This window comes from Schistocerca gregaria, chromosome 2 (assembly GCF_023897955.1).
Source record: "Schistocerca gregaria isolate iqSchGreg1 chromosome 2, iqSchGreg1.2, whole genome shotgun sequence".
Lineage (NCBI taxonomy): Eukaryota > Metazoa > Arthropoda > Insecta > Orthoptera > Acrididae > Schistocerca > Schistocerca gregaria.
Genome location: NC_064921.1, coordinates 581,642,538 through 581,655,955, shown reverse-complemented (window position 1 = coordinate 581,655,955; position 13,418 = coordinate 581,642,538). Strand labels below are relative to the sequence as shown.

The 13,418-nt window shown below is 42.2% G+C and overlaps 1 protein-coding gene and 1 long non-coding RNA gene across 6 annotated transcripts in view; one reads left to right on the top strand and one right to left on the bottom strand.

Annotated features, from left to right (window-relative positions):
* The window catches only part of LOC126333363 (tyrosine aminotransferase), a 230,545-nt gene that overhangs the window by 182,044 nt on the left and 35,083 nt on the right, over window positions 1-13,418 (bottom strand). The window lies entirely within an intron of this gene.
* The window catches only part of LOC126333408 (uncharacterized), a 58,209-nt gene that overhangs the window by 42,291 nt on the left and 2,500 nt on the right, over window positions 1-13,418 (top strand). The window contains exon 4 of one of the 2 annotated variants that reach the window (XR_007564177.1): window positions 5,709-6,262. The exons of the other annotated variant lie outside the window; for it this stretch is intronic. This is a non-coding gene — a long non-coding RNA (uncharacterized LOC126333408). Of the gene's footprint in view, window positions 1-5,708; window positions 6,263-13,418 lie in introns of those variants that run through there. 2 annotated transcript variants of the gene reach the window in all.

Genomic DNA, 13,418 nt, shown 5'->3' with positions numbered 1-13,418 from the left:
TATAGGTCCTTCGCTGTTCCTTACCTATATAAACGATTTGGGAGACAATCTGAGCAGCCGTCTTCGGTTGTTTGCAGATGACGCTGTCGTTTATCGACCAATAAAGTCATCAGAACATAAAAACAAATTGCAAAACGATTTAGAAAAGATAAAGATATGTGAATAGTGCGAAAAGTGGCAGTTGACCCTAAATAACGAAAAGTGTGAGGTCATCCACTTGAGTGCTAAAAGGAACTCGTTAAACTACGGTTACACGACAAATCAGTCTAATCTAAAAGCCGTAAATTCAACTAAATACCTAAGTATTACAATTACGAACAGCTTAAAATGGAAGGAACACATAGAAAATGTTGTGGAGAAGGCTGCGTTTTATTGACAGGGCGCTTAGAAAATGTAGCAGACCTACTAAGGAGACTGCCTACACTACGCTTGTCCGTCCTCTTTTAGAATACTGCTGGGCGGAATGGGATCCTTACGAGATAGGACTGACGGAGTACGGCGAAAAAGTTCAAAGAATGGCAGCACGTTTTGTATTATAGCGAAATACGGGAGAGAGTGTCACGGAAATGATCACCAGGGAAAAGATTCGAGATTTTCGTTGGGATATTTTGATCACTCTTCGTACAGTCCCGACCTTGCACAAAGCGATGACTTCCTCTTTTTGCATTTCAAAAAGCGGCTGTGTGTACGACTATTTGAAAACGACGATGAGCGTATGACTGGCGTTACCATCTGATCCAATTTTCAGGTGTCAAACTTCTATGCAGCGTGGTTGAAGACTTTACAGACAGTGTATACAGGGTGGTCCATTGATCGTAACCGGGCCAATTATCACACGAAATAAGCATCAAACGAAATAACTACAAATAACGAAACTCGTCTAACTTGAAGGGGGAAGCCAGATGGCGGTATGGTTGGCCCGCTAGATGGCGCTGCCATGTCAAACGGATATCAACTACGTTTTTTAACATAGGAACCCACACTTTTGATTACATATTCCTGTAGTACGTAAAGAAATATGAATTTTTAGTTGGAACACTATTTTCGCTTTGTGATAGATGGCGATGTAACAGTCACATACGTGTAAGTACGTGGTATCAAGTAACATTCCACCAGTGCCGACGGTATTTGCTTCGTGATACATTACCATGTTTAAAATGGACCGTTTACCAATTGAGGAAAAGGTCGATATCGTATTGATGAATGACTATTGTGATCAAAATGCCGCTTGGTATCCTGGACATCATCCAAGTGTCCGGACCGTTTGCCGGATAGTTATGTTATTTAAGGAAACAGGAAGTGGTCAGCCACATGTGAAACGTCAACCATCACCTGCAACAAATGATGATGTCCAAGTAAGTGTTTTAGCTGCTATCACGGCTAATCCGCACATCAGTAGCAGACAAATTGCGCGAGAATCGGGAATCTCAAAAACGTCGGTGTTGAGAATGCTACATCAACATCGATTGCACCGTACCATATTTCTACGCACCAGGAATTGCATGGCAACGACTTTGAACGTCTTGTACAGTTCTGCCACTGGGCACAAGAGAAATTATGGGACGATGACAGATTTTTTGCACGCGTTCTATTTAGCGACGAAGCGTCATTCACCAACAGCGGGAACGTAAACCGGCATATTATGCACTATTGGGCAAAGGAAAGTGCACGATGGCTGCGACAAGTGGAACATCTGCGCCCTTGGCGGGTTAATGTATGATGGAAGGATAATTGGCCCCCATTTTATCGATGGCAATCTAAATGGTGCAATGTATGCTGATTTCCTACGTAATGTTCTACCGATGTTACTACAAGATGTTTCACTGCATGACAGAATGGCGATGTACTTCCAACATGATGGATGTCCGGCACATAGGTCGCGTGCGGTTGAAGCGGTATTGAATAGCATATTTGATGACAGGTGGATTGGTCGTCGAAGCGCCATACCATCACTGAATCTGACGACCCCGGTTTTCTTTCTATGAGGAAAGTTGAAGAATATTTGCTGTCGTGATCCACCGACAACGCCTGACAACTTGCGTTAGCGCATTGTCAATGCATGTGCGAACATTACGAAGGCGAACTATTCGCTGTTGAAAGGAATGTCGTTACATGTATTGCCAAATGCATCGAGGTTGACGGATATAATTTTGAGCATTTATTGCATTAATGTGGTATTTACAAGTAATCGCGCTGTAACAGCACGCGTTCTCAGAAATGATAAGTTCACAAAGGTACATGTATCACATTGGAACAACCGAAATAATATGTTCAAACGTACCTACGTGCTGTATTTTAATTGAAAAAACCTACCTGTTACTAACTGTTCGTCTAAAATTGTGAGCTATATGTTTGTGACTATTACAGCGCCATCTATCAGAAAGCGAAAAAAGTCCTCCAACAAAAATATTCATATTTCTTTACGTACTACTAATAAAAATGGGGGTTATTATTTAATAAAACGCAGTTGATAACCGTTTGTCCTATGGGAGCGCCATCTAGCGGGCCAACCATAGCGCCGTCTGGTTTCCCCCTTCAAGCTAGACAAGGTTCGTTCTTTGCAGTTTTTTCGTTTGACTTTTATTTTGTGAGATCTTTGGCCCGGTCACGATCAATGGACCACCCTGTAGATGAGAGCAGTGGTTATGTGGAAAAATAAAGTAGATATGTTACAAAATATTGCTGTAAATAAAAAAGCTTTTGTCATAAATTTTTTTATGATCAAACGGACCTTAGTTTCGGGGTACGCCTCGTACTTGTTTGAGTGCCAGTGCGTCCGTGACCAGAGTAGGTCAGGATGTTACGTGCGAGGAGCAGGTGACGCGAAGCGCGTCGAGCGTGAGCGGCGACTGGGAGTTGGGGGCTCGCCGGGGGCTCGCTCGCTGCGTCACGAACCACGGCCGCAGCACTGGCTGGCCGCCTGCCGCAAGGTAACGGGATGGCCGTGTCCGCCGCGGCGCCAGCTGCCTCCGAAACACTAACGTGGGAGAACGTGTCGCCTGCATCCCAACGTGCTCGCGCATTCCTCTTACATCAGCACATGTAGGCCGACTCGATCGTCTGTTCACCCCACTTTTATCATTCACGTCGGAGTCTACGCAACCCAAGAGACGTAAGGCCAATACAGTGCGAGACCGCCTCCAGCTCTGGCAGTGGGTTCAGATCGACGAAGACGAGAGTCCACAGGTTTCTTTGGATATGCCATGTCCAGCTGAAACCGATCATTGATAATAAGATCCTGTAGAGCTACCGGACTGTCGAGACGCTCATTGCTACATTTCACCTGCACTTCCAAATAGCCCTCGACTTTTATGTATGTGATACATAGTGATATAGCGCATCATTTAAGATGCGTTACGGTGCTCGAGTGCTCTTTATACCATGGAACTTATTCGTGCAGCCCTGTAAACATAAGTACGTCGTTTTAGAGGAGGGAAGAGTCCATGGCACACCATCATGAAGATGTAGGAGACATGCAACATCTTTCCACTGAGAATATCGAAATATATGCTCTGGTTAAGGTCGACGGAAACTTGAATCAGTGGACCCAGGACATGAAAAATCAAAAACCAATCCCATTACATGACAGAACTTCCTCCGGCTTGAACAACATCCTACACACAGTACTGTTCAAACGTCTAATCGGACCATCACTCCGCAAGCCAGAGTGGCCGAGCGGTTCTAGGTGCAACAGTCTGGAACCGCGCCACCGCTACGGTCGCAGATTCGAATCCTGCCTCGGGCATGGATTTGTGTGATGTCCTCAGGTTAGTTAGGTTTAAGTAGTTCTAAGTTCTAGGGGACCGATGACCTCAGAAGTTAAGTCAGATAGCGCTCAGAGCCATTTCAACCATTTGAACCATCACTCCACTTGACACCTTGCATCCTGCCTCGTTGGACAAAACTACATGCCTACAACCACCTACGCACCTCCGTGGTGGAGGTCATAACGCATTCCTATGCGGTGGCGCTCGATCCGGAGGTAAGCGAGTTCGAATCCTGGTTCAAATGGTTCAAATGTCTTTGAGCACTATGGGACTTAACATCTGAGGTCATCAGTGGTCTAGAGCTTAAACCTAACTAACCTAAGGATATCACACACATCCATGCCCGAGCAGGATTCGAACCTGCGACCGTAGCGGTTCGCGCGGTTCCACACTGAAGCGCTCGGCCCGATCCTGGTGGTAGATGAAATTTTCACTGCCAGTGTTTGGCCGGTGAGGGGAGGAGAGGTGCCGCTCGGGATTAGCCGAGCGGTCTCAAGCGCTGCAGTCGTGGACTGTGCGGCTGGCCCCGGGGGAGGTTCGAGTCCTCCCTCGGGCATGGGTGTGCGTGTTTGCCCTTAGGATAATTAGGTTAAGTAGTGTGTAAGCATAGGGACTGATGACCTTAGCAGTCAAGTCCCATAAGATTTCACACACATTTGAACATTTTTGGAGGAGAAGTGGAGCGTAAAATTTTTGATCACCAGTCTTTGCGCCAACGTTCCGGATTCAGTCCCAAATCTCTCCCCAGTGTCTGTTGAAGCGAGCCCATGTGACGCCGTTCCAAGTGATCCGTATGTCAGATGCGGGCGTTAAGCTCGGCGGCCCCATTTGTGATCTTCGGAAGGAGTAGGCTATGTGACGGCGCCGGGTTTCAGCCTCCTCTTCTCTTATCATCTCCAACTCGAAAATGACTCTATTCTACAAACACACATTACAATCATCTGCACTTAACAGATACACTCCCTCACACAGTTCTCATACTTCGCGAAGAAAACGTGCCTGCGAGCGCGAAGAATAGAGAAAATGTTTCCAATTAGGCCCTGTTTCATATCCACGGAAACTTGAATCAGTGGGCACCCGCCATTAATGCCATACGATTTTCCTTTTTCGTTCTTTGGCTAATTGAAAACAAGCAACATTCTACAGCTACATTTATACTCCGCAAGCCACCCAACGGTGTGTGGCGGAGAGCACTTTACGTGCCACTGTCATTACCTCCCTTTCCTGTTGCAGTCGCGTATGGTTCGCGGGAAGAACGACTGCCTGAAAGCCTCCGTGAGAGTTCGAATCTCTCTAATTTTACATTCGTGATCTCCTCGGGAGGTATAAGTAGAGGGAAGCAATATATTCGATACCTCATCCAGAAACGCACCCTCTCGAAACCTGCACAGCAATCTACACCGCGATGCAGAGCGCCTCTCTTGCAGACTCTGCCACTTGATTTTGCTAAACATCTCCGTAACGCTATCACGCTTACCAAATAACCCTATGACGAAACGTGCCGCTCTTCTTTGGATCTTCTCTATCTCCTCAGTCAACCAGACCTTGTACGGATTCCACACGGTTGAGCAATACTCAAGGATAGGTCGAACGAGTGTTTTGTAAGCCACTTCCTTTGCTGATGGGCTACATGTTTTAAGGACTCTCCCAATGAATCTCAACCTGGCACTCGCCTTACCAACAATTAATTTTATATGGTCATTCCACTTCAAATCATTCCGCATGTATACTCCCAGATATTTTACAGAAGTAACTGCTACCAGTGTTTGTTCCGCTATCATATAATCATACAATAAAGGATCCTTCTTTCTATGTATTCGCATTTACATTTGTCTATGTTAAGGGTCAGTTGCCACTCCCTGCACCAAGTGCCTATCCGCTGCAGATCTTCCTGCACTTCGCTACAATTTTCTAATGCTGCAACTTCTCTGTATACTACAGCATCATCCGCGAAAAGCCGCATGGAACTTCCGACACTTCCGACTGGCGCATACTCAACTCTTCACTGTCAAGACGTGTGTCAACGGTCGAGCGTCACATGACTGCAGTATTAGCCAGCTGTCACTAGTGTTAGTAATTTTTTTCAGTTTGCTTTAGTTCTCTATTAATGCTAACACTTGTTTCAATTTGGGTAAACGTAGAATGTGCATATCACCATCTGGCAGCATGGCTGGTGTGCTGTTGAATACTCCTGTAGAGAAATAGATATGAAGTTCCCGGAATTTTCAGTCGTCTTTTTCTTCCAACTTCACATATTGGTCTCGATTGTTTCAATGCCTTTCCTTTTGCAAGGCCACACGCAGAGACGGCAGTTAACAAACGCATCGCCAATCTGGTCTGGATGCTTTACTTCACGAAACACCGACGCTACCACTAAATAGCGGAGCTCGTCTGCTTTTTGAGAATCGAGATGCGTCTATGCTGGAATCTGATGATCGAGCGACTTACGTGACGTCATTGTAGAATTACTCAACAGAGGGGGCATATGTCATTGAGGGAATGATTGACCAGGGAGAAAAACTGTAGATAAAGATAAAGTAACCAAGGTACGATTAACATCCTTACGGAAACCGTAGAAATCAGTGTGGAGGCCAGCCAGGGAAAAAAATAGCGTAGAGATCATTATAGTTGAGAACTGTAAAAGGACCAGAGAAGGAAAGTGTTGCACAACATTCAGTGATGCATTTTCATTGTCCTCCGATTGCGCGTTAATCATTGTTAAAGAAAGTCGTAAATGAACCGCTGGATGAGCGGTCGAAGTGAACAACAAGTTTGATTGCATAAGTTTGGATGGTATTTCGGTTCTAAGGTTTGTCAGCACTGATTTCTATAGAGTTGTCTGATGGTGGGGCGGCCTGAATTTGAAGCAAAATATGTGGACCATTTATCATATGCGGAATAAACCAGTCACTAATTCCAGTTGTTTCATCTACTTTCTCCAATTCTTTATTTTTTGTATAGCATATTCCGGTGTTCCCCAAGGAAGTATTATAGGCTCACTATTGTTCCTGATATATATTAACGACATAGGAGACAATCCGAGTAACCGGCTTAGATTGTTTGCAGATGATTCTGTATTTACCGTCTTGTAAAGTCATCAGATGATCAAAACGACTTGCAAAATGATTTAGATAAGATATCTGTATGGTGCTAAAAGTGGCAATTGACCCTGAATACAGAAAAGTGTAAAGTTATTCACATGAGTACTAAAAAGAATCAGCTAAATTTTAATTACGCGATAAGTCACAAAAATCTGAGGGTTGTAAATTCAACTAAATACTTAGGGATTACAATTACAAATAACCTAAACTGGAACGATCACATAGATAATATTGTGGATAGAACAAACCAAAGACTGCGATTCATTGGCAGAACACTTAGAAGGTGCAACAGGTCTACCAAAGAGACTGCTTACACTTCGCTTATCCGACCTATTCTGGAGTATTGCTGTGCGGTGTGGGATCCGCATCAGGTGGGACTGACGGATGACATTGAAAAAGTACAAAGAAGGACAGCTCGTTTTGTATTATCGCGAAAGAGGGGATATAGTATCATAGACATGAATTGTAGTGGCAATCATTAAAACAAAGGCGATTTTCGTTGCGATGTGATCTTCTCATGAAATGTCAATCACCAGTTTCCCCCTCGATTGTGAAAACATTCTGTTGGCACCCACCTACATAGGGAGAAATGATCATCAAGACAAAATAAGAGAAATCAGAGCTCGCACAGAAAAATTTAAGTACTCTTTTTTTCACCACGTGCCGTTCGAGAGTGGAACGATACAGAGACAGCAAGAAGGTGGTTCATTGAACCCTCTGCCAGGCACTTTATTGTGAACAGCAGAGTAATCTCATAGACGTAGATGTAAATATCTTTTATTTTGCATCTCTGATCAGCTGGCTTCTTTGTAAAAGACATTATTTGATCATACTGTAAGACCTATATTATTACAGTCACATTTAAATCAATTTAATAGCAACGAAATTTACTGGAGATTAAAAGCAAGATAGGTAGGCAAAAGGTGACGGCAGCTGACTTTCTCGTTGTTTACAGCTAAAGAAGTCAAGGTGAAGCGAGGCACGTAACTGCGCATAAGACAACACGACACGTTGTAAGTCAGCCACATCCATGGGTATAGGCAATCATATGATCACTCTACATATTCGCACATCTTGGGCGGCGACTCGTTCTGTTGATGTCTGTTGTTAGCCCAAATCCATGTGTTGCTCGATTTAGTTTTCTGTCAAATTTAACTCACGTCAGACGAATGCTGGAACAGCTCTTCAAAAGATGCAGTTCGTGTTCCACAACTCGTTTTCGACTGTGGCGGGTACTGAACAAACTGCATCCAGATATTAAAAAAATTCAGACTAACGCTACAGTATAGGGCACGGGGTTTTGTGATAATTTTATAGCCATTACAGAATAACATAAAGATTGATCGGAACGAATTAATGTGATTCATAAAGCTACATTTGATTTATATTGAAAATTGAATACTCAAAGTGTCCTGATGTGGAGATCTGAGAATCGACGACATGCGACGGACCACCAGCTGTACTAGATTTACACTTGCGTTCAGAGCATTCTCAAGTAATTTGAACTGGCTGTTCCATTATGCCGTTTCACGAAGCAGCCCTGCTTTTAAAAAGGGTCGGACTCTCCGCATAGGAGCTCTTTCAGCTACCGTACAGCAGGTTTCTGCAATCCTCTGACCAGTGTTCGCAGGAAACTACGACGATACTGTGCCGTCCTGCAGTCACCAAACTGAAATAAAACATCCGCAGTACCCTTAAAGTGAGTTCAACACGAAGCGTTTAGCGGGCCCTGTGTCAGGCAGGCCGTTAGAGATAGCGGGTCCCATTTGGCCAGCTGAAGGTAAGGTGTCCGGATACGGGGATCAAACAAACGGTGCTCTTCCACTGAGGTTGAATATCATGACAACAACATAAAAGAATTTTTTGACATTTTAAAACGACGTACGGGCCCCCAATTTCCATCGCCAAGAGATCACAACATACATCTACCCAGAAAGGTAACTGGGGTCAAGTACAGGAAACAAAGGTTTATTCACAGCTGGTACAGAAACCAGATTGCAGTTACAAGAGTCTATGAACATAAAGTAAAATCAGAGTCTGAGAAGGGAATGACACAGGGCTGTAGTCTATGCCCGATGTTATTCGATCTGTATATTGAACAAGCAGGAAAGGAAAGCAATGAGAAATTTGAAAAGGTTTCAGGGAGAAGAATAAAAATTTCAGGTTTGTCGATGACATTGTAATTCTGTCAGAGTCGGGTCTTGAAAAGAAATTAGAAGACGAACATCAACAAAAGTAAGACAAGAGCAATGGAATGTAGACAAATTAAATCAGACGAAGCTAAGGAAATTAGGTTAGAAAGTGAGCCCCTACAAGTAGTAGATGTGTTCTGATATTTGAGCATAAAAATGGCTGATGATTGCGGAAGGAGAGAGGTGTATAAAATGTAGTTTGGAAATAGCTAGAAAAGCGTTTTTGAAACAGTGGCGTTTGCTAACACGTAATATAAATTTAAAAGTTAGGAAATCTTTTTTGAAGATAGTTGTCTGGAATGTAGCCTCATACGGAAATGAAACGTGTATTGGGGGGAGGGGGGCTGGGTTGTTTGGAGGAGGAACCAGACAGCTAGGTCATCGGTCTCTTCGGATTAGCGAAGATTCAAACGTTCAAATGTGTGTGAAATCTTATGGGACTTAACTGCTAAGGTCATCAGTCCCTAAGCTTACACATTACTTAACCTAAATTATCCTAAGGACAAACACACACACCCATGCCAGAGGCAGGACTTGAACCTCGGCCACGATTCAGTGTCATCGACCATCCTCCATATACAGTCCCGTCTTGGCACCATCCGATTTTCATCTCTTTCCAAAACTTTAAGAATGCCTTCAAGGACTTCACTTTGATAGTGAGGTCGTGGCTCCGTCAACAAAGTCAAAATTTCTACAGTGACGGTGTCAACAAACTGGTCTCTCGTTGGGAGAAATCCATTCGTCACCATGGTGATTGTCTTGAGAAATAAGTATGCAGACATGAAGAATAAAGATGTAGAATGTTAATAACGTTTGTTTTATTTAATAGTTTTAACAGTTTTCACATAAAAACGAGATGTATAATTTTTAGCATGTCCTCATATAATTACTTGTACGCTAAAAGCAAAGAGAGAATATTTATGTGTTATCGTTGGATATGAAATGTGCGGCAACGTGCTGTACCACAAGGGACAAGTAGCAGAATCAGAAATGACATTCATCAGATAGGTAACAAGTTACGAACTGAGCAGAAATGAATACCTAAGTGCAGAACTAGGTTGTTCCATATGCAACAGAAAAGAGGGTGCAGTACGAAATGAAATAGAAAGAACAGCTAGCGCGCAATAAATACTCTACAGCAACCTCTCATGGAGAAAGGCAGAGGGTGAAAGTGAGAATTTATTTCGATTTTTCTACTGTTTACCCAAAAACTTATACGGTGTGCACTAATTATTCCTTAATCCTAGGTCGGGACCACGAAACAGAGCTTCTTGGATAGGAGATAACCGGTTCTAATGCCTGTGACGAGCGGCAAATTCCACCGTGGGTGTTTGGATACCAAAGCAGAAATCTTGACGGCGAACAGTTCCTAATCGTAGTACTGCGGCGTGGCGTCCTTTATCAAACCCAAAACATTCCGAATGTGGACAATCCACGTCTCAAGACAGAGTAATTTAGCTAAGCGACTGCCCAGAAATATTTCATCGATGGTAGACAACGTGCTAGCAACATGTGTTGGCCATCCCACTGCTTTCACTTCCATACTTACTGATCACAATACAAACATTATGCTGAACACATTTCCTTCATTTAACATTACGTACCATAGACGGTAGCAAAGTAGCAGAAAAGTAACTTAATATCGGCAATTGAGTGGAACGAAATTGTGTCTGGATAGCAACTACTGTGATAGAAATGGTCCTTGTTACAAGATTTCCATCTTAATTTTTTTTATCAAATTTCAAGTGACTATGACGTCATAAATCATGAATACCAATGAGTCTAATTTGGGAGCCAGTCGCCACAGGCGTGGTGCAAGACCGTCAAGGCCGTTCGGACTGGGTCCTTGGTGGCTGCGTAGCCGAACGTCGAGGACGCAGTCTGTGTTCTTGACGAAAACTGTAACTTTAACCCTTTTATCACAAAATTGTTGCCAGGAAACTGTTTTCAAGAACCGCTTGTACCCGAAGGGAATGCAATGGCATTCAATTTCATGTGTCTTTACTCCAGGTCAAATGCAGTAACACCTTGTAATGCGTTACATAATGCCACCTTCCTCATTCCTTGTTATTAGCAACTAGAAATTAAAATATTATATGTGTGGCTTATGACGATGATGATAACACATTATTATTACTAATATTCAACCTAATTAACAATTATTGTTGCAATGTAGCGAAATGTTAACACTCCTGCTACATAAACATTTTTTTCAAAAAGATAATATCGATGTGTGTGTGTGTGTGTGTGTGTGTGTGTGTTTACTTATAAATTAATTAATTTAAAATACATTAAGCATCATATAAAAGTAATTTACTTGTAAATGGTCAGCATGTAGCCATATTTTCGTTAAAAATATATAATTTTTGTAAAATACTTCCCACAATCTTCATGACAGCGGTATACAACGAACATGATAAATGGCATATGAAAATAACTAGATAATGTGGCAATGTTACGATGCTCCCTTGGGATAAGAAAATAAAGTAAAATAAAATAATTATTATTCTAATCACGAAATTATGTCTCCTTTTATTGATGCACGTATATTCTCATTATCAATCGTTATATTTTCGTTTATTTCAACCAATTCATGTAGCACATGTATGCAGTTTCCATTGAACGGAAGATGCATTATTCGAAACATTGCAAATTTATGTCCAACGTAGGACCCAGATATAACGAAACTGAAAGTGTCTTAAAAAGTAAGGATTTCTTCTACCCAGAGATGGGTTTAAATTCCAATGTGCCTTTTTAAACAGAGACCTATTGCAGATGTATACCCTTACTTCCCTCCAAACTGAGTTCTGTGTTACATAACTAGTTGCAACGTCTCAACTAGCTAGCAAATGTGGAATCTTACCCCAGTTCAATTTCACTTTCCTCGTTTTCACAAAGAAATGCTATATATGAAAGGCACATTAACTGACGGAGAAATAACCGTAAGATTATCCGTGGTCCAAACGTCAAATTTCTGGATTTGCAGTTTGTTAACCACGTGCCATATAGAGCTTATATAACCGTGTAATACTACAGAATATGAAGCTCTTCGTGACGATACATGAGAATGACGGAAGTTAAAGACTGAAATATTTCGGGTTTTATTACTTGTAAGTCGTACACATTCGATATCAATTCTAAACGAGAATGGGATGCATTTTTTTAAGACTCGGAGAAATAGGAATACATTTTTAATACCTCAGGACGCCCGTAACCTAAAATTACCGCGAACCAATTTTGAAGCTGCAAACGGTGGAATAGAACACGGAGAAACGAGCGTACGGCGCTCAGGAAACGTCAGTGTCGTAACAAGTTTTTGACTGCGTGTCGAAGTATCTCCAAAACATTTTTGTTTACAAACGAGAACTCGAGATTGAAGAAAAATATCGCCAATGAAGAAAGAAATAAGTGTTTTGTTGTTCTCTATGTTTACTCATAAAATACACAAAACTGAGCGCTCAATCAAGAAACGTAGGATGAAGATGAGATGGAATAGAGGCAACGGTAATAAAAACGATTTGCAGATACCTTACATTTATTTTTTGCGTGAATCCTGTATGGTGCTGGAAGACCTCGCATTGTAAACCGATGTGTCGAGATACCGAGAAGTGAAGACACGCGCAATATATCGTTCAAACCATAATTTTCTTATTTCATCAAGCTTTATTGGTTGTTATTTTTCGTGATAAATCAATACCTGCGGTTTTGTATGCTATAGAAATTGCAATATTTATTTATAAACTTTGTTACATACATTTTAAAATTAAAGATAATTGTAGGAATAATGAAGTAACAGCGATTATGAATCACTGCTTCCAATGCGAAGGTCCTCTATAGTACAAGAATTATACTCTAACAAAAGGTAAATGAAATACGACAAATGACTGGTCGCAAATAACTGACCAGTTTAAATTTTACGTAACACTAGGAGGTGTTTCATGTACTCCGTTATGTTGGAGAAGTCTCAAAAGGATTGTACAATAAAAAAATTGTACGATTAAAATAATGAAAGTGATACAGTGCAGTGTAAATTAAGGAGAAAACACGGCAGTTGTTCGTACTCCACGAATATGGATCACTGTAATGTGAAATGATTATTAAGAAATTGTGAATAGTACACAACCGAGCGAGGTGGCGCAGTGGTTAGCACACTGGACTCGCATTCGGGAGGACGGCTGTTCAATCCCGCGTCCGGCCATCCTGATTTAGGTTTTCCGTGATTTCCCTAAATCGCTCCAGGCAAATGCCGGGATGGTTCCTTTGAAAGGGCACGGCTGAATTCCCTCCCCGTCCTTCCCTAATCCGATGAGACCGATGACCTCGTAGTTTGGTCTCTTCCCCCAAAAACAACCCCCAAT